General features: G+C 43.8%; 1 long non-coding RNA gene across 1 annotated transcript in view; it reads left to right on the top strand.

Moving 5' to 3' along the window:
* The first annotated feature begins 237 nt into the window (after positions 1–237).
* Positions 238–26,806, top strand: part of LOC145347563 (uncharacterized) — a 37,114-nt gene continuing 10,545 nt past the window's right edge. Inside the window, exons 1-2 of the long non-coding RNA XR_013887825.1 lie at positions 238–605; positions 1,354–1,478. This is a non-coding gene — a long non-coding RNA (uncharacterized LOC145347563). The remainder of the gene's footprint in view (positions 606–1,353; positions 1,479–26,806) is intronic.

Below are 26,806 nucleotides of genomic sequence, written 5' to 3'. Positions count from 1 at the left end.
CATTGACCCTTCATATCCTTTGTTATGAGGATATTTTTTTCAAGGAAACGATACAACTTCTCTTGCCTCTTTTTCTGGTTGGTCTTTTAACCAGCTGTAATCCTGCAATGGGGACTGCCAGCGAGCCGCCACAATATAAAACCTCACCTTCTATCTAAGTGGGATGAAAAGGGACAGATTTTCCAAACCCCCTCGGGGAGCAGAAAGACCCCCATCTCCTGCTGGCTTTTACACTGTTTGGAAATCCTTCAAAGGTTCCTGAGAGGAGACATCAGAATCCTACAAAACAATGACTACAGCAGATATAGTAATAGAATTCCTCTGGAATGTACAGCCAACAGGACTTTAAGAACTGTTTACCAAGCCAGAGTGCAAAGATTGGAAGGTTGTGCTGAAAGGCTGCCAAGATGCCTGTTTGTATCTTTCTCCCTCTCTGGGAAGTATTTCAAGAAACCATCCTGAGAAGGCGAATCTACTGCACATCAAGATCTCCTGGGGATGAAAAAGGGGAAATCTTCTCTGTGCAACAACACCCAGGAGGACAACCGCACAGAACAGCTGCAATGTGGAATCGCTGCATTGGGAATATTAGAGAACAGCTAACGGTATATTTTATTTCATTGCTTATTATATTCTTCATACTGCAAAAAATCTTGAAGTCTCTCCTAGTATTCTATTATTTATACTCGTGTGCACACATGTGTGTGCATGCATATGTGCGTGAGTGTGTGTGAGGCATAGGGAATGGGTGTGATGTATGATTGGGTGGTTGCAATTTACTTAGTTTGTTTTAAATTTGGGAAGTAGTGTCTATATACTTATTTTTTGTTTCAAACTCAGAAAACCTATCTTAATTCTTTATAATGTGAAAGTGTATGAAATGGGACTAATCATTGAATCCCTACAGAGCAGAAGGAGGCCATTTGGCCCATTGAGTCTACACCAACCCCAAACCCACCCAGGCTCTATTCCAATAACCCCATATATTTACTCTACTAGTCCCCCTGGCACTAATGGACAATTTAGCATGACCAATCCACCTAACTCGCACATCTTTGGACTGCGGGAGGAAACCGCAGCACCCGGAGAAAACCCACATAGACTTGGGGGGAGTTGGCAAACTCTGCACAGACAGAGACACAAGCCAGGAATCAAATCCGGGTCCCTGGCACTGTGAAGCACTAATTGCTGCTAACCACTGTGTCACAGTGCTGCCCAAATGACAAACTCTCCCCAAATTTACTGCAAAATGCTGTTGTGGTCAGACCTGGGGTGGTAAACTAGAAGAATGATTCTTTTTCCCCTCTTCACGTGGTTGTAACACCTTACCTGACAAAAATTGATCTATCTCAGTTTTCCCTCAACAGTTATTCGAGGAGTGAGTTCCAGATTTCTACTAGCCTTCGACTGAAGAAGCGTTTGCATTCTCCTAGAATCTAAAGAGTCAATATGCATTGCAAGCTTGAATGTTAGTGCATGTAAGTAATCATTGCCACGTGTGAGTAATCATTGTCAAATTGCAAACAAAGGCGACAAACAAAATATATTCAATGTTTTAAAAGAAAGGCATTTATTAAGTGTTGACGTTCCAAGGCACAAAACAATATCAAATGCTTGAATCATCTCCCTTCTTTTCTATAATAATTCCTTGCCTAATTATTTTAAAACTAAGTTGGACTGTGAACTTCATACTTTTTGAGGTAGGGCTTGAATGAAACTGTTTTTCACGTGGTTATTGTTTATTTTAGAGATAAAAGTTTGTTACAGATAGAAATTGTTAGACTAGTATTATTTTTGTTTACAGAACAGACTTACTTACGGGTTGCCGAAAAAAATACATTTTGTCGAAGTTTTTCAGCTTGCATTCATCAGGCCAGTCGCAAGAATACCAACGTTAGGGGAAAGGAAGTTTCTGCAGACTTACTCATGTTATTGCATTATACAGGGGAAGACTCATTTATTTCCCAGGAACCAATCAAAAATAATTGTATTACTGGCCAGAATGTTATGACCGTTCACGCCAGCGGGATTTTCCCAACAGACCCGTGGGATTTTCCCATCCCGCTGCAGTGAATGGAGATTTGGCTGGCCTCCAAATTCTCCAACTTAGCTGCAGGGAGAGCATTGTGTGAATGCTCAGTAAGATCATGTCCAAAGTCCTTGAACAAAACTATTATAAATTCCTTTCTAAATGCATTCCCTCCTGGGAACAGAGTAACCCAAGCCAGTTGACTTCTTACTCTTCACGTAATATCCGATCCTTCTAATTCATTCTCAACCTGAATCTTCAGGTTCTAATTTTTCTCTCACTGCTGCATCTTCCATTGCCTTCTGGGTAGCCTCTCCTTGTTTGATATCATGGCCACCCTTCAATCTGGCTTATTTAGCCTATTATCTTGACGTGTATCTTGGATTCCAATAAGGAGGTGAGTGGACAGTTAAGCGAGCATACATTGAGCAAGGTTGTGAACAGGATAGAATCACGTGGACATTGATTCCCAAAATAATGGTAAAGATTTCATAGTAACGGGTAATAAAAATGCAGATTGGCGTACTGGAACGCTTGGGGTTGTGCGTTTTAATAAAAAGAGAAAGGTGTGGGTTGAATTTTTACTGTCCCGCTTGCCACAGGAATCAGAGCAAGTGAGGGGCAGAGCATGAGAAGACCCGTCTACCTCAGGCGGGATTTTACAGTTTCGGGACAAGTGAAGCCATAAAATTCCGCCTATGGTTTGCACATTTAGGCAAAGACCTTAGAGAATGAATCTCGTAGTTTGAATCTGTGTAGAATACAAAGTGAAAGCAAAAGTGAAAGGAGGCGGCTGTGAAACACTCCAATGACATCATCATTAAATCATGTGATCAGCTTTTAAAGCAACCAGGCAAACACTTAAATATATAGCACTTACATGGTCACCACACACATGGGCCTGATGCAAAGACATTGTGCATTGCACAATAACCCAGCACTTTGCAAACAGCGCATGGCCCAATGAATGGGTAATCTCACATCCGCTGGTCCACTATGTATCAATATGACATCGTGTAACTATTTTGCCATCATTGTTCAGTCATTAATACTTTGCTATCAGCTAATTTGCAGCACACTTGGTTGAAGGTTTATTACTGAAGCGTAGCGAATCACAATCGCAGATAGACAATTGGGACTTGATGGATGTTAAAGATATGGGCAGCCAAGTTTTGGATAAGATAAAAGCAAAATACTGCGGTTGCTGGAATTTGAAACAGAAACAGAAAATGCTGGAAAATCTCAGCAGGTCTGACAGCTTCTGTGGGGGGAGAGTAGAGCCAACGTTTTGAGTCTGGATGACTCTTCATCAAAGCTGTGGCTCAGACCTTATTCTTTCCTTATAGATGCTGTCAGACCTGCTGAGATTTTCCAGCATTTCTGTTTTTCTATTCTCTCCCCGCAGGTTTTGGATAAGCCCTGGTTTGTGGAGGGTAAAATGTGGAGGCCACGTAGCATGCAAGTGTGTTACCAGCGTTAATCTTGTAACTGAATCTGGGCACTATTAATCTAGAAGGAACAAAATGAGGATTAATTGGAGTCCAGCCTCTGTTCATGAGGAATTCCTTATAAAGCTGTGTGACAAAACTCATTAGGGAACATTGAATAAATTTTTAAAGAATGTCAAAATAAAATGTTTTTACATCCAGATGTTGAGAGCGCCAATTTTTACAATCTGATCAGAACGTTGTTTTGTTGGCTTTAAAACTCATTCGATACAATTTTCAATGCAGCATTAATGATGAAGTTTAGCCAGAGGGAATTGTACAGTTTTGTATATCTCTGTCACAATGTAAATATTGCTTCTACATAGATATGCAAAAGTAAGTAAAAAGTATGAAATCAGGCAACGCTTGGCATCAAATTGGATTTGTGATTTCATGAGTTTCAATTGACCCAGAATAAATTGGATACTGGCTTCTTAGTGTTGACACCATTTACTGAGTTTATTGAGTTAGTGACTGTGATGAGAAATATTTGATAACAAGGAGAGGGAAAAAAAAGGAAGAACTTGGATTTGCATAATATCTTGCATGTCCTCAGGATGTCTCTAAGTACTTCTCAGACAGAGAATTCATTTTGAAGTGTGGACATTTATTATGTGGGCAAACACAGCAGCCAAATTGCCCAGCGAAAGGTCCCATAAATGGCAATGAGATGAATGGTCAGTTAGTCTCTTGTTGGTATTGGTTGAGGAGTGTTGGCCGGGACATCTCAGGAGTTGTCTGCTGTTTTTTTTGGGTGGAATTCTCCTAAGCAGCCTGTGACAGGTTTGGTGGTTGCAGGAGCGGAGAATCTACCGGGGTATGGGTGGCACAGTGGCGATGGGCAGCATGGTGGTATAGTGGTTAACACTGCTGCCTCATGGTGCCAGGAACCTAGGTTCAGCTCCCAGCTTGGGTCACTGTCTGCACGGAGTCTGCATGGGTTTCCTCCGGGTGCTCCGGTTTCCTCCCACACTCCAAAGATGTGCTGGCTAGGTGCATTGGCCATACTAAACTCTTCTTCTGTGTACCCAAACAGGGACCGGAGTTTGGCGACTAGGGGGTTTTCACAGTAACTTCTTTTGCAGTGCTAACGTGAGCCTACTTGTATCACTAATAAATAAAGAAAAGGGGGCCCAACAGATTGGAAAGATTACAACGCGATTCTCATGGTGGGTCAACAGTGACTGTCAACTGTCCCACTGACTGCTGGCTTGAACGCCACTTCCATTCATTTGCGTCTCATGAATGCTCATCACCACCCCATCAGGCATTCCAATCTTACATCACACCAGCGGGAAATTACACTGGTCTGAAATCTGATTTCTAATGAGTGGAGAAGCTTCAATGTGCGAATGGAACGAGATTGTAATCCTGACAGGGTTCACTGATACTGAGGGCTCAATTCCCCTAATGACAACAATCTTGAATCCGGCACACACTTGTTTTAAACACCATTGAACCCTCTTACCCTCACAATTGAACTTGTGAGCCTTGCTTTGTTTAATCTTTTGCGAGAGGTTAGCTTTTTAGCTGCTGTTTAGGAGGATGTCTCTTTCGGAGAGACACAGAGAAAAGCTGGATCAGGGGATTTGCAAGTTGAGGCCAGCAATCAGTTGCCGATTAAATGAATTGACGGTGCCCTGGAAGAAGATTCGTGGCCTATTTTTCCTCTAATCCAACCTTTCTTTGGATCCCAAATTAAGTCCACCCATTCATAATTTCCTTCAAGGGAAATGCGGCGCGCAAGTGAGCTCCTATTTCTTTCTTCGCTTGCTTGAGTGAATGTGTAAGTGCAGATTAAAGTGCCTTGTTGTGATTCACGGCAGCTCTGCTTCCCTCCCTAATCCCTTAATACTCTCACAGCTGCAAAGAGCAGTTATTGAGCCAAACACTTCTGTGTGCAGCCATAAAGAGTATGTGCCTGAACAAACGCTGGATTTGAGAAAACAAATCCATGATATTTACATTGGGGCCTACAGTTCTCCAGCGCTTTGGCTCTCTGCAGCTGTGCAGGGGTATCACTTCTGGTCACTTGGTATTTTCTTTCAAATTCGCAGTCCATTTGAAGTTGACACTATTGTTTCCCACTCGCAAACCAACTGGTCAATTCGATCAATCCACAGTCAACGGGTTTTGATACTCTGTGCAGGTTAACAATTGATTACATGCCGTCATTTAATAGCACCAGGATCTACAGCTGGGGCAGACAGCAGTGGAAATCTTCACTGATGCATGAGTTTATTTAACATTTAAGTGGGAAAAATAAGTTGGCAGAACAATTGAAATGGAAGACATTGAGGTTTAAATAAAAAGACTTGCACTGTTCCCCAACACCAGACATCGCATAGTACTTCACAGGAAATTTTTGACATTGAAGTTAGCGTTGTAAAATGTAGGAAATATGACAGTTAATTTGCACCAGGCAAACTCCCACAACAACAATGTGATGGCAATGTGTTTTTGTAATACTCATTGAGAGATACCTCCGCTTTGCTTTGCCAAGTGGGGGTGGGGGGGGGTGGCACGTTGGCACAGTGGTTAGCACTGCAACCTTGCAGCGTCAGAGACTCGGGTTTGATTCTCGGCTTGGGTTCAGGGTTTTCTCCGGATGCTTTGGTTCCTCCCACATTCTGAAAGATGTGCTGGTTAGGTGCACTGACCCGAACAGGTGCTGGACTGTGGCGACTGGGGGCATTTCATAGTAACTCCATTGCAGTATTAATGTAAGCCTTATTTGTGACTAATAAGTAAATTTTACTTTACGAAATAACGCTATGAGATTGTTGATATCCATCAACAGGAGGAATATGGACCTTGGTTTTAACTTTTGAATGGACCTACCTTATTATTAAGTTGCTCTTTCCCCACACCCTAGCTATGACTGTAACACTACATTCTGCACCGTCTCCTTTCCTTCTCTCCATGTATTCAATGAATGGTATGTTTTGTTTGTTAGCATGCATTAAACAATACTTTTCACAGTATCCCAATATATGTGACAATAATAAATCAAATCAAATCAAAATCAAATAAGATTGCTTTTGGGTAATGTTTGATTGGCTTCTTCTTCACATTCTCTGTATCTACCTCTTGTGACTGTACTTGTGTTCTGTTAGGTTATGTACCTATGCTTTGTTCTTTTTTCTGCGTGTGCTTTTGAAAAGTCCATGAAATGACACATGGGGGAACCTTTAGCAAGAATCATAGAATCCCTACAGTGCAGAAGGAAGCCATTCGCCCTATTGAGCCTGCATTGACAACAATCCCACTCAAGCTCTATCCCCGTAACCCTACATACTTATCCTGCTAATCACTCTGAAACTAGGGTCAATTTAGCATGGCCAATCAACCTAACCCGCACATCTTTTGGACTGTGGGAGGAAACTGGAGCACCTGGAGGAAACCCACGCAGACACGGGGAGAAATGCAAACTCCACACAGTGTTCCAAACTGGGAATTGAACACAGGTCTGTGGCACTGTGAGGCAATAGTGCTAACCACTGTGCCACCGTGCTGCCCAGCTAGACTGGCATTTGTTGCATAAATCTCATTACCCCAAGTTTAGCATAATATAATATAAACTGTGGACATTTGAAGTGGATGTCTTGGGTTAGAGAGTAGTAACAGACACTAGTTTAAAGTTTATTTTATTAGTGTCGTAACTAGCCTTATATTAACACTGCAATGAAGTTACTGTGAAAATCCCCTAGTCGCCACACTCCGGCGCCTGTTCGGGTACACTAAGGGTGAATTTATCATGGCCAATGCACCTAACCAGCATGTCTCTTTTCCTTTCTCTGTATACGGTATGCCTTGTCTAAAGAGCACACAGAAAACAATACTTTTCACTGTATCCCAATACATGTGACAATAATAAATCAAATATCAGGACTGAAAGACAGTACCTCTGAGCGTGCCGCATTGCCTCAGTAACATACTGAAATGTCAACCTTAACTTTTGAGTTCAATCCCTCAAGTAGGACTTGACCATAGAACCTTATAACACAGATCTGAGGGTGCTACTAACTAAGCCGCAGCGGACACAGTTTTCTTTGTGATTATTTTATTGCTGATGTATCCAGTGCCCGCTGTCAGTGGTTTCGGACCACTGTGTGCCACATGTGTCACGAAGATCCCCCACCCTAAGTGTGCTGCTCAAAGAAGATTCAAAGTAATTCAAAATTTGTGCCATTAAACTGAAGCCAACCTTCGTCTTCAGCTCTGTGGTTGGCACCTGCAAGTCTTGGTGGATATTGGACCTCTCGTGCATGCACCAGTTGAGGAGGAGCTACACATGCATGGCTTACATTTTTTATGTTGGTCAGGCCCATGTGAATGACCAACTTGACTTGGAGCTGAAGACAAAGACACCCACACACAAAGCCAAAATTCAACAAGGGCGCACAAAGCCCTGGGAGAAGTAAGAGATGATGTGGAGATGCCAGCGTTGGACTGGGGTAAACACAGTAAGAAGTCTGACAACACCAGGTTTAAGTCCAACCGATTGATAGTAAAGTCAAAGTGAGTTTACTATCAAATAAATCGGTTGGGCTTAAACCTGGTGTTGTCAGACTTCTTACTAGAAGTAAGAGAGACAGGGAGAGGTTAAAAAAAATTCAAACTTTATTTATTGGTGTCACGAGAAGGCTTACATTAACACTACAATGAAGCCACTGTGAAAATCCTCTAGTCGCCACACTCCGGCGCCTGTTCAGTTACACTGAGGGAGTATTTAGCATGGCCAAAGCACCTAGCCAGCACGTCTTTCGGACTGTGAGAGGAAACTGGAGAATCTTAGGAAATCCGCACAGGCACAGGGAGAACGTGTAGCCTCTGCACAGACAGTGACCCAAGCCAAGAATCGAACCCAGGGAATCGAAGCCAGGAATTGAACCCTGGTACTGTGAGGCAGCAGTGCTAACCACTGTGCCACAAAAAACAGATGAGAGGACAGGGAGAAGTTAAAAACTAAGTTCCTAGTAAGGGAAGGAGACAGAGAAAATGTAGAGGTGTGCTGTGGTTGGGAATCACCGTCCTACGTGACAAATATCAAAGCTTGAACTATTAGCACAAATTGTTCGCAAAGAACCATATTCAGCTATTTAACAAGGAAATAAATGCATTGGGTTCTATATTAAGTGTTTAAAGCCCAGCAATAAATGTGTACAGAGCTGTATTAAAGGTGTTGGATGAATGTTAGTTATGTGAGGTGGTACATTGAGTATTAGAATGGTGCATTAACCGTGTAGAGTAGCAGAGGAAATGTGCATTAAGTGTAGCATAAAAATTGTCGATTATGTTAACTGGTTGGTGAAAATAGATGTAGTATCTGCCTGATTAATCATTCTAAATCTCACAAGATGTGAAAATCACTCAGCAAGTTACCAATCAGCATACTAAACCAGTTTCGATGTTGTACCTATAGTTTCTAAATGCACAAACAAAATAGCAATAATTTTGATTTTTGATTTGATTTATTATTGTCACATTTATTAGTATAGAGTGAAAAGTATTGTTGCCCGCTGTACAGACAAAACATACCATTCATAGGGAAGGAAAGGAGAGAGTGCCGAATGTCGTGTTACACACATAGCTGGGGTGTAAAGAAAGATAAACTTAGTGTGAGGTAGGTCCATTCAAAAGTCTGATGGCAGCAGGGAAGAAGCTGTTCTTGAGTCAGTTGGTATGTGTCCTCAGACTTTTGTATCTTTTTCCCAATGGAAGAAGGTGGAAGAAAGAGTGTCCGGGCTGCGTGGGATCCTTAATTATGCTGGCTGCTTTGCCAATGCAGCGGGACGTGTAGACAGTGTCAATGGGTGGGTGGCTGGTTTGAGTGATGGACTGGGCTTCATCCACGAACCTTTGTAGTTCGTTGCAGTCATGGACAGAGCAGGAGCCATATCAAGCTGTGATACAATCAGAAAGAATGCTTTCTTTGGTGCATCTGTAAAAATATCTGTAAAATAACTATCACTCAACTAACTGATCTCATCACTCAATTCATTGCAGGAGTCGGACATGGGATGGCACGAGGCACAGCTGCCTCATAGTGCCAGGGACCTGGGTTCAGTTCCCAGCTTGGGTCACTGACTGTGTGGAGGTTGTACAGTCTCCCCCTGTCTGCATGGGTTTCCTCCGGGTGCTCTGGTTTCCTCCCACTGTCCAAAAGATGTGCTAGTTAGGTGCATTTGCCATGCTAAATTCTCCCTCAGTGTACCTGGATAATGACGAATTAGAGATTTTCACAGTAACTTCATTGTGGTGTTAATCTAAACCTTCTTGTGGTACTAATCAATAAACTAAATTTAAAATCTCATAGCGAGTGCCTGGGATTGGATTTCCCCCTCACCTTTGCAATTGTAGGGCGCTGCAAGGTGCCACAGCTGCAAATCAGTAATAGAGTGAGGTCAAAGGGCACCCAGGACCTCCTGAACATCGGCTCCAATGGCCTATTTCCATAACTGACTCCATTCCTCCCTCTTCGGCACTCCAAGGCTGAGTGCTGTGTCAGGACTGTATGTTATGACATGAATTACTGGCCCGAATTTACTGAGGTGAAATTTGTTCATGCCACTGGAATAATATCAGCAGTTATCATGACACACCATCATGGCAAGATGGCACCTTGGCAAGGCTCAAGGTGGAGCGACACAAATTGCCCGGGAATTTTGGAATCTGTAGTATGAATCCTCTTCGTAAAAAAATGCTGTCTCTTTTTATCCCCGTGAACTCGTCATCGCTTCCCCAAAAAGTTCTTTGACCATTCCTTCGATCTTAATTCCTGGCCCAGGTGAATATACAGCCATATAAATAACTTATATAATTTAATCCTTTTTTTAATAAAGCAAGCTGTGTTGAAGAAGATAATTAAAGTGCCTATTGATTTATTTTGTAGCCTTGCTCATTGTATTTTGGAGGCTGATATTGGCAGGACAGCAAACCTATTGGAGCACAATGTGTCATTCGACTGAGGGAAATTTGGCGACAGATTGACAACAGCTTGTACACTTACTGGACCCGATCTTACTGTCAAGTTGCACCTGTTTTAAGGCGCAAAAGTTTGGTAAAGTTGAGTGTGAGATGAGTAGTGCCATCTGCACCTGTCTCTGCACTGGTTCCCCCTTTACCAAGGCCCGAAAATGGCCACGACCCTGATTCTGCCCGAAATGGGCACGACGACCATTTAAACGCATTTACGTCCATTAAAACTGATGTAATGGGCTACATGCCCAACCTTAATGGCACTGCCTCCTTTACCACCGTGTTTGCGCATCCAGAATCGGCACGAAGCAGAAATGCTCCGTAAAAATCCGATTTGCGCCTTCCAGTTAGTGAGGAGGTAAGTGCCGAGCGTCCGACGACTCTCTGCCTGAGATCAGTTGGGGAGAGGAAGGGGGAGCATGCTGTGGCTCTGCCTGAGATCAGTGGGGGACGAGTAAGGGGGGGCCTGCGATCGGTTCGGGTGGTGGCTGGGTGGGGGGGGATAAGGGGGTCAGTAATGTTGTGGGGGTGGGGCAAAGTCTGTGGGGGTGGGGGAGGCATTATCTGGCCTGGGAGCGATGTGACAGGGGAGAACCTTTCAATATTTGTTGTCTGCGCATGCGCAGTTGGAGATGCCGATTGGAGCTGCAGGATTTCGGGCTTCTACAGCGCGATTCGGAATCGCTGATATTTTTTCAGGCAGACTGCATACGGGGACGCCGGAGAACGGGTCTGAAAGTCAGATCTGAAACACTCCCAATTTCAAGTCTGCCCGCCACTTAGAATCAAAATTTCTAAGTGATTTCTAAGGGCTCACTGTCGCCTCCCTTTGGAGGAGGACTGATATTGAACACTGATTCCCCTGAATTACCCATGAATTAATGATTAATCTCTCAGACACTGCTGTGAGCAATCGGGCAGAAAAATCAACCCGCAGGTTTGGAAGCATTAAATAAAAACTCATGGTTTTAATTTTCTTTGAAGGCTTTAATTCAGAAATATTGAAAATTATTTTTAAAAAAGAGATGTATGACTGATCGAGGCAGATAGAGTCGGGCAGTCATGTGATTTTGCAGGTTAGGTGGGTTGGCTATGCCAAATTGCCCCTGAGTGTCAGGGGGATTAGTGTGTGGGGTTACGGGCACAGGTGGGATTGTTGCCCGTGTGGGCTGGATGGGCTGAATGGCCTCCTTCTGCACTGCAGGGATTCTATGAAGAATTGATGTTTCAGTTCAGCGCCAGGCACCTGGGTTCGATTCCCAGCTTGGGTCACTGTCTGTGTGGAGTTTGCACATTCTCCCTGTGTCTGCATGGGTTTCCTCTGGGTGCTCCGGTTTCCTTCCACATTTTAAAGATGTGCTAAATTGCCCCACAGTGTGGGGGGACTAGCTTGGGTAAATGCATGGGGTTATGGGGATAGGGTCTGGGTGGGATTGTCGTTGGTGCAGGCTCCTTGGGTTGAACAGCCTCCTTCCACACTGCAGGGATTCTATGATTAGAAATGCTGCAATGGTTGATGCAAATCTTTTTTTTCTTCTGATTGTTGCCATAGCATTGACCAAAGGCTGTGAATGCCTTGGTGTTAACGATTGGACTTCTTTCAAGAGCCCATGGTGCGGAAGTTGTGCGTCACTAAACGAGAACAATTCGAACAAATTTAACCAAACTGAAACATCAATTCTTGAGCGTATTGTCTCCTACAGTGCAGAGGGAGGGCAACTGGCCCATCGAGTCTGCGTTGGCAACAGTCCTACCCAGGCTCTATCCCACATACTAACTAAATGACAACTTAGCATGGCCAACGCACCTAACCAGCACATCCTTCGGACTGTGGGGGGAAACCAAAGCGCCTGGAGGAAACCCACGCAGACACGTGGGGAATGTGCAAACTCCAGACCTGAATTGAACCCGGATTCCTGGCACTATGAGGTAGCAGTGCCAACCACTGTGCCACTGTGCCACCCATTGAGCATTGACCAGAATGGTTGACTCCTTATTCTGGGATGCCCATCTTATTTTTTTCATTTTGTCTGTTAAGTATCCAGAATTCAGTCACCATTGGAATATTACTGTTACTCCTCAGCTGGGCACACACATCAAAGTAAGACACAGCCTTTCACACTGTGTTTTTAAGAATAAATCGAAATACTCCTGCAGAATGATTTCCGTGTGTAATGAATTAGACAGCATGTGTTCCCAGTTTTAATACCAAAGTTATCGAATCTGTTAAGTTTGTTTTTATTTATGATTTGCTGGGTGCTCAACTGGTGGAAAATATGGAATTAAAAGCTAATTGCGCTGAGATCAGTAAATAGTTATGGTTGAGGCAACACCATTCAACCTATCAACACTCTATCCTTCCAGAGGCTTCCTGAACTTCCTCCACATTTGCCTGTAGTTTGGTAGTACAGAACTTGAATCACCTGTAGCTTTCGCCATGGTGATACCTCAGCCAATCGCAATAATCCGCTATTGCTTTGTCCAGAGGAAATTGAATAGTTTGGACTGATGCCCTCTGGAGCTTAGAGGATTGAAAAATGTTCTCACTGAAATGTGTAGGATTCTGAGTTGAATTGGCTGAGCGTCTGGATCCCACAGCCAAAGAGTCTAAACGTAGAGTGTCTCATCCCAGGATAAGGGGTCAACCATTTCAGACTGAAATGAGAAATTCCTTCACCCGGAAGGTGATCTTTGGAATTCTTTCCCTGGGAAGACTGTGGATACCTAGTCATTGTTCACATTGAAGACTGAAACCGAAGACTTTTTGGACTCTAAGGGAATCAAGGGATTAGGTGATCACCGGGGGCAATGGTGGCATTGTGGTAATGTCACAGGACTATTAATCCAGAGGCCCAGGCTAATGCGCTGGAGGACATGGGTTCAAATCCCAACAAGGGAGCTGGTGGAATTTGAAGTCAGTTAATAAATCTGGAATACAGGAATGGTGCTGTGAAACTATCATTGAGTGTCATTAAAAAAACCATTTGTTTCACTATGGAAGGAAATCTGCCATCCTTACCCGGTCTGGCCTACATAGTCACAATAATGTGGTTGACTCTTGATTGTACGCTAGAATGGTCTTGCATGCCATTCACTTAAAGGGCAATTAGGCTTGGGCTACAAATATTGGCCTTGCCACTGATACTCAGGTCCCCAGAAAGAAAGAAATAGTTTGCTAGAGCACCACATTTTGGAAGCAACCAGAGAAAACATATTAGCCTTGGTATTGTGTAATATGGGAGTATTAATTAATGACCTCAGAGTAAAGGCACTTCAAGGTAACAGCAACCATGATGTGATTGAATTTTACGTCCAGTTTGAAAGGGAGAAGAGTGGGTCCAAGACTAGAATCTTAAACTTAAATAAGGGCAACTATGAAAGCTGCGCTCAGTAAAGTGAAGTGGGATATTAGGCTAGAGGACAGCTCAATAGAGAAACTGTCGCAGACATTTAATGGACAATTTCAGAATACTCAGAATAAATATACTCCTATCACAAAGAATAATTTAATGGGAAGACCTAAATGCGGATGAAGACCTTAAAATTAAGACATTGTCCACTTGAGAAATAGTTCAACATGCACAGGGTCCGGAGTGAATGAGACTTAGAGTAAGACTAAGTTCACCTCAAATGTACAGAGGGTAGAATGGAAGAAGCTAGCCAGGGCATTGTTGGAAGTCAAGCCGAGAGGTACCAAAGATATGGATCAGCGTCTCAGTGGTCAATGCACAGAGATGGGCAAGGTGGGGCGATGATAAAGAGGTGGAAGTTGGCATTCTTGCTGATGGCAGAGGTTTATGGTCAAAAATGCATCAAGATCACAAACAGTCTGATTCAGTCTCAAAGGCTTGGAGTTGGAGGCTAGGAATTGGTGGGAACAAAGAAAGTGGGCAGGATTCTCCGACCAAGCCCGCAGTTGGGATTCTCCAATCCTGTTGCAGTGAACGGTGATTTGGCTCTCGCTGGCAGGGGTGATGGGGCGTGAACAGCTGGAGAATTCTGACCAATGGCTTCAGACTTTCAACGTTTTAGTTGGAGGAAATTTTTATTCCTCTAGTAGTAGCTATTGGACAAGCAGTGCAATACCTTACAGACAGCGGAGATATTGGGTGATGATGAAATAGAGGTGTCTGTCGTCAATGTACAAGTGAAACCTAATGTTACGTTTTCAGACGAGTTGCCGAGGGGCAGCAAGCAGTTAAGCAACAGGCAGGGGCCAAGAATTGATCGCTAGGGATCTATATATGAACGAAAATGAAAAACTAGATTGTTGCATTCCTTGTGCACAGTAAGAAGTCTCACAACATCAGCTTCAAGTCCAACAGGTTTATTTGGTATCACAAACTTTCGGAGCACTACTCCTTCACTCACCTGATGAAGGAGCAGCGCTCTGAAAGCTCGTGATACCAGATAAATCTGTTGGACTTTACCCTGGTGTTGTGAGACTTCTTACTGTGCCCACCCCAATCCGACACCGGCATCTCCACATCATGGCATTCTTGGTCAGCCTTGAATGAAGGTGAGAATTATAAAATAATTATTTGAAGATAGAAGCCAAGATTATTATTTCACAGCGCTGACCCTTTATCTAACAGTGCAGTGATACTTTAACCTCTCACTTTCTCTCATCACCTCAACCCTTTTGGCGAAAATCTATGATGCTATTACAGTCCAAGGGGATAATTCACTGGTGGAGTAATGGGATATTGTGAAAACAATGCCAGGCTAAAGCTATACACTTTATTATTGTCTTGTAGAAGAGAAGTGGGAGTTTATCGATTTATTTCAAAGATGGTGAGTATGGTGATTGCAAATGCGCACAGATCCTATTTCTATTCAATGAATTATTAATTATTGGGCATTCATTGGAACATAAATTTTGCAAAATATCATTAATCGTATGGATTGTGGTCAAAAATAAAAAGCTTTTATTGATCAAGTCTTGTGCACAGTGGGACCAGACATCACATTCCATCAGACATATATTTTATTTGCATTTTATTAGGAGAGATTCAATTGAAGGTGAAACATTTGTTATTTTTAAGTATCATTAGTGCACACTAGTAATGCTCACTCTGTCATTTATAGCTCTGTGGCTAAATGGTGTGCAGAATTTAAACTTTTAATATGCTGGAAGATCTTCAATCAGGCAAACCTGTTTTTGGTTAAAGTTGTTTTTTTCACTGTGCTGGGATTTCTTGTGGCCAGTGGCCTAGAATTTGTCAAAGGACAGAAAGTGTCAGATTTTAACAGCTTGTCCTTGGTAGGGAGGAGCTCTATATAGACTCTTGGAGCCAGTGTCCCTCATCTGGGTATTGGAATGTAAACAATATGCACTTGATGAGTCCTGGAGTGACCGATGATATTATTCTGGCTGCATTTGATCGGCCTGATCAAATGATGCAATTGGGGTTCTGATCAATTAATTGGCTGGATGACAGGGAATTTTCCATAAGCAAGTAGAGAATTGTGGATAAAGAGACGTGTGAGCCTTTGTTTGGCAGCAATAACTCAAAGAGACCAACCATCGCAAGAAGACTTATGCCCTGAAGGATGCCTCAGAGAAGGAGAGGATAGATTCTATGTCGAGGATATGGTGGCACAGTGGTTAGCACTGCTGCCTCATAGCACAAGGCACCTGGCTTTGATTCCCAGCTTGGATCACTGTCTGTGTGGAGTTTGCACATTCTCGCTGTGTCTGCGTGCGTTTCCTCCAGGTGCTCTGGTTTCCTCCCACAGTCTGAAAGACGCGCTGGTTAGGTGCATTGACCTGAACAGGTGCTGGAGTGTGACAACTGGGGGAATTTCACAGTAACTTCATTGCAGTGTTAACGCAAGCCTTACTTGTGACACTAATAAATAAACTTTACTTTATTTCTTGGCCAAAGTTTCCAAGGTTTTCCAAAACTTGTTAGTATTTCTTTTTAGCTAAATAATTTAAAGCTGATGTTTAGTTAAAGTTGATATTCAGTTAAAGTGCAGTTTAAGAGTTAAAGTTCAATTAGAGTTAAAGTTCAGTAAAGAGTTAATGAGTTGCAATTGTTTGAGTTGGCACTAGAAGTGTTAAATAAAGAAATAATTGGATTACTATCCTTGCTTGTCTCATTAAACTGGAATGCTTGGAAGGTGTATAAATTAAAACTGCGTAACAGTTCTAGTTTTCTAAAGCAGTATTTCCCTCGAAGGTCTAAACAGTACCTGAACCAATTTAAGAATACTTGAATGAGTTGAAAATTGATGCTTGCTAAAGGAGGTGACAACAGGACAGGTGACCAAAGAATTTGGCCAAAGAGGTAGGGTGGAAACTCATGGCTGCTCGCGCCAGTGGGATTCTCCGATCCCGCTGCAGTGGACGGAGATTTGACCGAGCGCCAAATTCTCCAACCTCGCTGCAGTGGTAGTGCGGTGTGAACAGCCGATAAAATCGCGCCTGTTGTTTTTAAAGAGCAACTTTAAAGAGGCGAGAGAGGTAGAAAGGATGAGGAGGGGAAATTTCAGCGACTGGGGTCGAGGTGGCTGAAGGTAACGAGGGGCGGGGGAGTGGGAAGGATGGGGGGGCTGGGGGGGGGCGCGGTGGGAGTAAAGAAAATGGAGGTTGGAAAAAGGGAGATAATCTAAGGAAAATAGAACCTGGGCCAGAATTTAACCATCCCGCCCAGCACGGGCATTAGAGCGGACGAGGGGCAGATAATAAAGGTCCGCTGACCTCAGGTGGGGTTTTATGGTTTCGGGATGAGTGAGGCAGTAAAATTCCACCTCTGGAAGGATTGTGGAACTGGAGGGGTTACAGAAATGGGGAGCAATTTGTCCAATATTTACAGTGGTACGTGACGCCAACTTCTGAACGTTTCCCAGTCTTTGCTGAGTAAAACCATGGATGTAACATCTATATTTGACAAGGAAGGAATTTATATATAGTGTGGTGCCCAGGTGGAACAATATTTAGGCTCATTCTCGGGCTAAGAAAAGACTTGGCAGCTGCTGGAACACTGCAACTCAGTAGTGTGACAACAAAGACTCTGTGTGACTGTCGGAAATGGCATATTGTGAAGAAATTAGTCAGGATGATCTCCTGGAGGCCAAGTAGACCTTGGCAAGGAGTGCCTACTCAATGTACCTACATCCTCCTGTAAACAGCTCTTATATTAGCAATTTCGTAACATTCACAAGCTAACTCTGCACAAACCTGCTGCTATTTAATTTTGTTTCTTATCAGGAGGTCCCAGGGCTCTATTGGAATGTAATAATAACTTTCTGCATTCGAGACATTTAGGGAATAGGCGCAGATTGGGGTTTTGGCGTGCAGGCAAGTGATATTTTATAATCTGCCTACTATTTTTTAATAGCATGTTCTTATTCTTTTGTTCATATGTATTTATATGTATACCTGTGTGAATTTAATGCATTATGTCCACCACAAACGGTGATATTCTGACTGCTCAGATAAAGCAGTAGTGTCAGATGTTCATAGCGGAATTCTTTACACCACCAAATAGAACAAAGAGATCAGCTGACCTACCCTGGGGGAAGGTTACATTGTTCCTGCCCCTCTTGCCCCCTTGATTTTCCTGTGAAAACCTACAGCAGGACGTGTGGTGAAACCAATATCAACAGTCCGGTAATTATATCATTCTGTAGTGTTGACAGCTATTGTTGGAAATACTCAGCAGGTGTGGTAGCAAACACGGAGAAGGAAACAGAGTTCACATCTCAGGTCGATGGCCTGTCATCAGAGCCATTCAGCAAGTGGAATTGGCCGGAATTTAATCTGAGCAACCGAGGTCTCACCCACCGTTTGGAGAATGTGTACACGCACGCACACACACACACACACACACACACACACACTGCCCATTCACACTCACACTCTACACATACTGCATGCACACACACACACGCACACACACACACACACACTGCCCATTCACACTTACAGGCACACAAACACACACTCACACACACACACTGCCCATTCACACTCACAGATGTACACACACACACACATTTATATACAAACTCCACACACACTTACTCACACTCACGCACCACACATACTATATGAACACACGCACACTATACTCACACTTACAGGTGCACACACACACACTCATACACAAACTCCACATGCACACTTATACTCACTGTATATTCACACTTACACCCACATTCACAGTGCACACTCACACTCCACACCCATGCTTACACTCCACACTCTCCACACCCACACTCCATGCTCACACTCACATCCACACACACACATTCACAATTCATACCCACACTCACACTCGCACTCACACTCACGCTCCACACTCATGCTCCACACTCACATTCACATTCACAATCCACACACACTCACATTCACACTCACACTCATGCTCCACTCAGTGAAACAGCTGTCGGCACAGTGCCTGTTTCCTCAAAGCCATTGAAACATATGAAAGATATCGATTTTCATATATTTTTTTCTCTCCCAGCCCCATCCCTGCTGTGACTTGGACGATGGAACGATATCCATGATGATGTCAGCCCTCTATGTAATGGTGAGCGAGCTTGGGGCATGACCAGTAACCAGTAACCTGGCTCACCAGCATATTAAAAATCTCTCTCCAGTTAAGGAGCTCAGCAAAATTACTCGTCCGTTTGAATGCTAAGGCTGAATTGTGCTTGGCTCTCAGTATAAACAAACCACCTCAAATATCACTCCAAATTCATGGACTGATATTTTAAATAGAGCCATAGAATCCCTACAGTGCAGAAGGAGGCCACTCAGCCCATCGAGTATGCACTCATTCTCCAAAAGAACATCTTACCCAGCTCCATTTAAACTGAGTATTTGTGGCCTTGTGTGTTTCTGTAACTGTGGTCCTCCCAGTTCTTTGGTGTTTCCAAGTCCCCTCAAACTCTTTGGTGAAAGAGCATAGTATTTGAGTGAAACATTTATCTGAGTTCTTGTGTCCAAGAGATGCTTCTCTCAAGGTATGTTGCTAGTTCTGTAAAAAAACTTAGTTAATGTACAATCTGATGTAGCGTTGTATCGCTCGGTGGTCCAGAGTAGTCCTATTTAACTGGCCTATCCCATCATCACCCTGTGATGAAGATACACACAAAGCCCAGTTCATCCATCACCCCTGTGTTTGCTGATCCACATTAGCTCCCAGCTAAGCAACATTGCAATTTTAAGAATTCTCATCCTTGTTTGCAAATGTCCCTTCTTGCCTTCTCCCCCCACCATCACTGTAATCTCTGAAGCCTCCATTATATCTGGGTAAATCTAATCCTGGTCCCTTGGTCCCCAGTTTTAATCCCTCCACCATTGGTGGCTATGATTTAGTTGTCTAGGCCTCAGGCTCTGGACTTTCCTCTTTAAATCTCTTCACCTCTCTAATTCGCCTTCCTTCTTCAAGGCACTCCTTAAAGACTACTTCTTTGGCCAGGCTTTTGTCAACTGCCCTAAGTGTTTGAGTGCTTAGTTTTGCTTTCTACTGCTCATGTAGACCATAAGACATAGGAGCAGAATTATGCCACTTGGCCCATTGAGTCTACTCTGCCATTCAATCATGGTTGATAATTTTCTCATCTCCATTCTCCTGCCTTTTCCCCATAACCCTTGATCCCATCATTAATCAAGAATCTATCTAAGTCTGTCTTAAATACACTCAATGACCTGGCCTCCACAGCCTTCTGCGGCAAAAGAGTTCCACAGATTCACCACTCTCTGGCTGAAGAAATTCCTCCTCATCTCTGTTTTGTGGGTTCTTTGTTTAGCCTGAGCTTGTGCCCTTTGGTTCTAGTCTTTCCTACTAGTGGAAACATCCTCTCCACATCCACGCTATCCAGGCCACACAGTATCCTGTAAGTTTCAATAAGATTCCCCCTCATCCTTCTAAACTCCAATGAATACAGACCCAGAGTCCTCAACCATTCCTCATATGACAAGCTCTTCATTCCAGGGATCATTCTTGTGAACCTTTCACAAGGCCAGCATATCCTTCCTTGGATATGGGGCCCAAAACTGCTCACAATAGTCCAAATGGGGTCTGACTAGTGCCTTATATGAAGCACTTTGAGATATTAAGTTAAAGGTGCTCTTTAAATACAAGTTGTTGTTTTTTGGTGCAAATGGGTCCTGAGGTCAGTTAGAGGATAACTCTTGTCGGATGCGTCTTAAGATTGACAGCTCCTTGGCTCTCCTTCTGTCAACAACCTGTTTAGATTATCTCAAGATAAGAATAGGCAGTGGGTGATAATTGGATTTTGGTTTTACTTTGTGTTTTGTAAGAATGCTCAGTTGGAATTTGAAGTAAAATCCGACACCTGCACTAGAATGGAATCTTTTGAAAACTTGATTCCTAGAAATGCACCAACATGGGCCACTGGGATTCTTCAGGGCTGTGATACAACACAATATCAGTGGACAAACCCTAGACGTGTTGTCAGCCGTGGCCTAAAGGTTGCGATCTTCCCTCTGAGCCACAAAATTGCATAAATCTAGGCTGAAGCTTCAGTACGTAACTGAGGAAGTGCTGCGCTGTTGGAGGTGTTGATACGTTAAGTAAAGGCCTGACTATAAAACGATCTCATGGAACTTTTTAAAGACCCAACATTCAGTTGAAACAGACATATTCACCTGGTGATTATCACACGTGGGCCGTGATTCTCCCATCGCGACAGCAACTTTTCTGATGGGTCGAGGTGGGAGATGCATGTTGCCAGCCTTGTACTGGGATTTGCACGTGTGCTGGGAATACATGTGCATCTCCCAGCCCTGCACCCCTGGGTTTTTAGTGATATTCATGACTGGGACAACTGCAATGCACAGTGTATGGAGATTCAGGTGAGAAGCTGAACTGACAAAACAGTCGGGATTTAGAACAGCTTTCCCACCGATTCAGCACTTTTGGGGGAATCCTGGCCATGGTTTCCAATGTTACAACTGTTGGTAATAAACCCTTTATAACTTGAAGCCATAATGAGTTGTCTTCAAAGTTATTACTACATATGTATTATACATATGTCAACTTGCACTGTCCTGTGAGGTAAACCTATGCAGGATTCATAGAATCCCTACAATGCAGAATGAGGCCATTTGGCCCATCATGTCTGCACCAACTCTCCGAAAGACCAACTTTTCCAGGCCCCATCCCCGTAATCCTAAGTATTTACTCTGCTAACCTACACATCTTGGGTGGATTGGCCATGCTAAATTGTCCCTTAATGTGCACCTAACCTGCACATCTTTGGGCTGTGGGAGGAAACCGGAGCACCCGGAGAAAACCCACACAGATATGGAAAAAAACATGCAAACTCCACACAGTGACCCAAGCTGGGAATTGAACCCGGGTCCCTGGTGCTGTGGAGCAGCAGCACATACCACTGTACCACTCTAAGAAGTGTCACAACGAAACTCCTTGTGGTTGGGACTCAATCTCTTTCAATGGGTGTGTTGAGTGAACACCAGGTGAGGCAAAGTTTGATTGAAATCCTAAGTTGAAGCTTTCCACTGCTGTTAAAACACTCAGAACAACAAGTCACCTGAAACACTCGGTGTAACTTTGGTCCATCTAATGTTACAAAAATTAGGGAATGTACGAATGCTATAGCGAGTTAGCTAACTCGAGCTTAAAGCGTAACCTTTCCTCCCTTACCACTTAAGGCAAAGAAGCGAACGTTTACCTGGGAGCAGGAGGGGAACAATTGTAACTGTACCTAATCAGCAAGAAAATGATGGAGTTGGTTGCCAAGTTCTCACTCTGCCTGGGTTTTCAAGTCAATGGGGTGGAAAATCAGACATTTGTAAAACAAGCGACTGACCATACCTGTCTGACTGAATCAAGTCCAATTAGGATGGCACGGTTGCAGTGGTTAGTGCCGCTGCCTCACAGCGCCAGGGACCTGGATTCGATTCCTGGCTTGGGTCACTGTCTGTGCGGAGTTTGCATTTTCTCCTGTGTGGGTTTCCTCTGGGTGTGTTGGTTTCCACTCGCAGTCCAAAGGTGTGCAGGTTAGATGGATTGGCCGTGCTAAATTGACCCTAGTGTCAAGGGGATTAGCAGGGTAAGTATGTGGAGTTACAGGAATAGGGCCTGGGTGGGGTTGTGGTCAGTGTAGACTCAATGGGCCGAATCAATTATAAAGTTATTAATAGGATGTCTCCTAAATTAAATTGATGATAAAATCATTGGGGTGTGAGGCTCCTGGAAATCATTGTATTCCTGGATGATTTCAGCACATACACTGTCGGGATTCTATTCTATGATACCCCTGTGGTATCTGCGACCCTGATTTAGAAAGGCCTCCCATTATGTCCCCCACAATGATTGCAAAAGGTTGCCAACTGACAGGTGCAGCATATTTCTGTGCATGACCAGATGTGGCTAATACATTGTCCATTGTTTCGACACTTGCGTGTGGCTGTGGTCACTAGCAAGACTCAAGATGGCTGCTTTATATCGAATGTGCCTGTTCTCTACAAAGCAGACCCATGTAAGGAACTTACACCACTGAGACAGGTGGGTGAGAGGGATATTGACAAGGGGAAAAAAAACAGAGGTTTTCGCAAATATGAATGCTTTTTACTTCCAGTGAAATGCTCACTCTGCTAACTGGTGACGGGAGAGGGAGAGTTACTTTAGTGAGCAGAATGTTTGATTCCCAGCTGTACGCAGTCAAGATTTTGTGGCACAGAATGTTATTGTGTAAAAGCCGCCTGACTGATTCCATTATTTATACAATAAATGTCTTATTTTCGTTGCTCAATATCCGCTGCATTTCTCTTGACATTGTATCTTGTCACGAGTAATTGTAAATCTGGATAATTTGGGAAGCTAATAGTATTAATGTCAGAATTTATTTTGAAAATAAATTGAAGGTGTTTGCACCTTTTAATTATATCTCAGTGAAATCGTGAGCAATTAAATCTTGAATTTTTTTTTTGCTTTCTTTCAGATTGGACTTGAGGTTGGCTTTTCTGAAAATTTAAGTCATTAGATTTTAAGATTCCTGTTTTTAATTGCGAAATTGTACTAATATAGTTCAGAATGACCGAATTAATGATATGGGCTGCAGGAGAGACTTGTCTGGGGCTATTTGTTTCGTGGAATAAGATTGGTGAAAGACTGATGAATTTTGTAACGGGAACTGCCATATTGATTTTGATGGCATTTAGCCAGTCATGGCACCTCTAAAAGGAGGCTTGGGTTGCACAGTGGTTATCACTGCTGCCTCACAGCACTAGTGACCCCGGTTGGATTCCAGGCTTTGCTCACTATCTGCATGGAGTCTGCATGTTCTCCCACTGCCTGCGTGGGTTTCCTCCGGGCAGTCCGATTTCCTCCCGCAGTCCAAAAGACGTGCTGGTTAGGTGCATTGGCTATGCTAAATTCTCCCTCAGTGTACCCGAACAGGCACCGGAGCGTGGCGACTAGGGGATTTTCACAGTCACTTCATTGCAGTATTAATGTAAGTCTACATGTGACACTATTTATAATAAGTCACTGGAGGCGCAAGTCCCGTCACCAAAATTCCTTTATTTACAAGATCCAGCAACACTGTACAGAGTGCTGTCTGTCTGCCATCTCCATCTGGAGTGCCAGAGGAACTGATACTGGGGCTCCCTGATTGGACCATCAATATGGCCTTGAATCGGGGAGTTCATATTCAGGCAGGCCAACCTCAATTGCCTGATTAAAATCGTGACTCTAATAAATGAAGTAAGTGTACAAATCTGGCTCCTTTGCAGTTGCAGGACTCCATACGAGAAACTCATGTATAAATGGGCAGTGCGTAGACTATGCCAGTTTCACATGAACTGCAGTCAAGATTGAGTAGCCCAAGCAGTGTTCCTTGAAGACCATGCTTCCCCCGGGAGCCACAATTGAAAGTGTGGACTGCTGCCCACACATTTGGCCCTTGTGTTTTCCCCCCCTGTTTAATGGACCCTCTCATTGGGATCACCTGACTTGACCTGACCTACCAGCGGGCATTTCGCATAGGAACCAGCCAGTTGGTGCCTCCCCACATCCCAACCTGTACTTGCACACCAGTTTCGACACCAACAACTTGCCGGCAGCATTCACATTGGGCCTGAATCTGATTTCTGGTTCGGGGTTTATATGAGGGTGGCGTGGAGCCATTCTTGTATCTGTTCTGGGCGCTGGTTGAATTTCTCGTCTTCGATGTCGTAAGTTTACGGAACAGTGCGCCCATTTTGCAGAGTGAATATTTTAACCGGAAACGGTGGATGATTAATGTAAAGCTAATTGAACAGGAAAGGGTCTTGAATGCGAATCGTTCTGGCTGTAAATTGGTAATGTCATTCGAGACATGACTTCATTTGTCATCAGCTAATGTTCTTGAGGGATTAGGAACGTGTTTTAGATATTAAACTGACAGAAAATTAACAATGAGTTTCCTGACAGTTCCCTCCTGTGAGACAAATAAATATGTTTGCCCCGCTTGTTTTCCAGTTGTTTTTATTTTGTTCCATCTGTGGGAGGGCTTGCGGATATCTTGGCAATATATGGACCAGCTTTTCAGTTCATCATTGTCTCTGCTTGGGTGCACCCAATGTTCGCAGTTATTATCCTACAAGCGTCAGCTTGAAGCCAGTATATATTATGAGTCATGGAGTAGAGAGAGTGAAAGTGATTGCGCGCAGAAACATAGAAAATAGAAGGAGGAGGAGGCCATTCAGCCCTTTGAGCCTGTTTCCCAATTCATTTTGATCATCAAATTCAATATGCCGATCCCCAATTCCCTCTGATATCCCTTGATCCCTTTAGCCCCATTTAATTTCTTCTTGAAATCGAACAACATTTTGACCTCAACTAACTTCTGTGGTGGTGAATTCCACACATTCACTACCTCTGAATGAAGAAATTTCTCCTCACCTCAGTTCTACAGTGTTATCTCAAACTATGACCCCTGGTTCTGGACATTGCCACCACTTGGAACAGTCTTTCTGAATCTACCAGGAAGTTTGGAGATGAGTCTCGTAGGAATAATGCTGTCAAAGGCTGGGCTGTGGTCTATGAGTAGGAGTCTGATGTGCCTTGTATGATTGCTCCCAGTGTTTTACATGTTCCCAGCAGGATTGCATACGAAAATTGCTCAAGTGCAAGTAAACTATCCCCCAGAGCGGACCATCTTCACCGCTGGAACTTAACATTCACAACCGCCTTTTCAAAATACTAATGATGCCATAATTCAATGGGCTGAATTTTCCAGTCCCTCCGTGGCGTGTCCCCCGGTAGAGCGGCAGGTGGACAAAGCAAAACTTCACGGACGCTGGCGGGACTTGGAAAATTCCATCGTTGGCCGATGGGGGCTGCCTCCATCGCCGGAAAAGACGTTGCAGAGGGAGTGGGGATGGGAGGTGGGGGGGTTTAGAATCCCACCCAGTAGCTAATAATAACACCGTCCATTTGTGTACAGGCGATTGTTTCCTCAGTGTAATTCCTTGGGCGGGATTTTCCGACTGCACCTCACCTCGAAGCTGGAAAATCCTGCCCTAGGTCAACAACCTTTGCATGGTATGTCCCCTTGCCTGTTACAATTCCCGTGGTGGATAGGACAGGAAAGCATCCCCCTCCCCCAAACTTGTCTCGACACTGAAGACGTGGGTCAGATTGTCACTTTGCGCAGTGGGGAGCCAGTCAGTTACGCAAAGCTGCCAACTGGAGGAGGCTCGATTGATTCTCTCCCATCTGTATATGAAATCTAAAAATGAATCTGGTGTTTTTATTTGTTGTTCATTTCACCCCCATCTCCTTGCTGTCTTACAAATCAGGCATCTCGCTGCAGGCATTGCCCTTGAGATAAGCAGTCTACGCATCAGGTTTGATTGCTTACATTTTCCCTTCAAGATGCAAAGAAAAACAAGGAGATGGGAAATGTAGCAACCTACAGAAAGTAAGTGCAATGGGAATGAGCAATTTGGGGAATTCCAGAACGAATTAGACAAGGCAAGAACGAGCAGCCAGAAACAGGATATAGGGCTGAAATCTTTTGGGGTCTAAGTTTTGTGGCGGGGACAGAACTGGGAGTGGTTTTTGCTGATGGGGTGGGATGTTGATCATGCACGATATTCATAGAATCATAACACAGAATCCCGACAGTACAGAAGGAGGCCATTTGGCCCATTGAGACAGCATGGACAACAATCCTGCCCAGGCCCTATCCCCGTAATCCCACACGTTTATCCTACTAACCCCCTGACACTAAGGGGCAATTTAGCATGGCCAATCCACCTAACCTGCACATCCTTAGAGTGTGGCAGGAAACCGGAGCACCCGGAGGAAACCCACACAGA

Source organism: Carcharhinus amblyrhynchos, chromosome 1 (genome assembly GCF_965287045.1).
Source record: "Carcharhinus amblyrhynchos chromosome 1, sCarAmb.v2.hapA, whole genome shotgun sequence".
Lineage (NCBI taxonomy): Eukaryota > Metazoa > Chordata > Chondrichthyes > Carcharhiniformes > Carcharhinidae > Carcharhinus > Carcharhinus amblyrhynchos.
The sequence above is the reverse complement of the archived record's forward strand: the minus strand, read 5'-3'. Positions and strand labels throughout refer to the sequence as shown.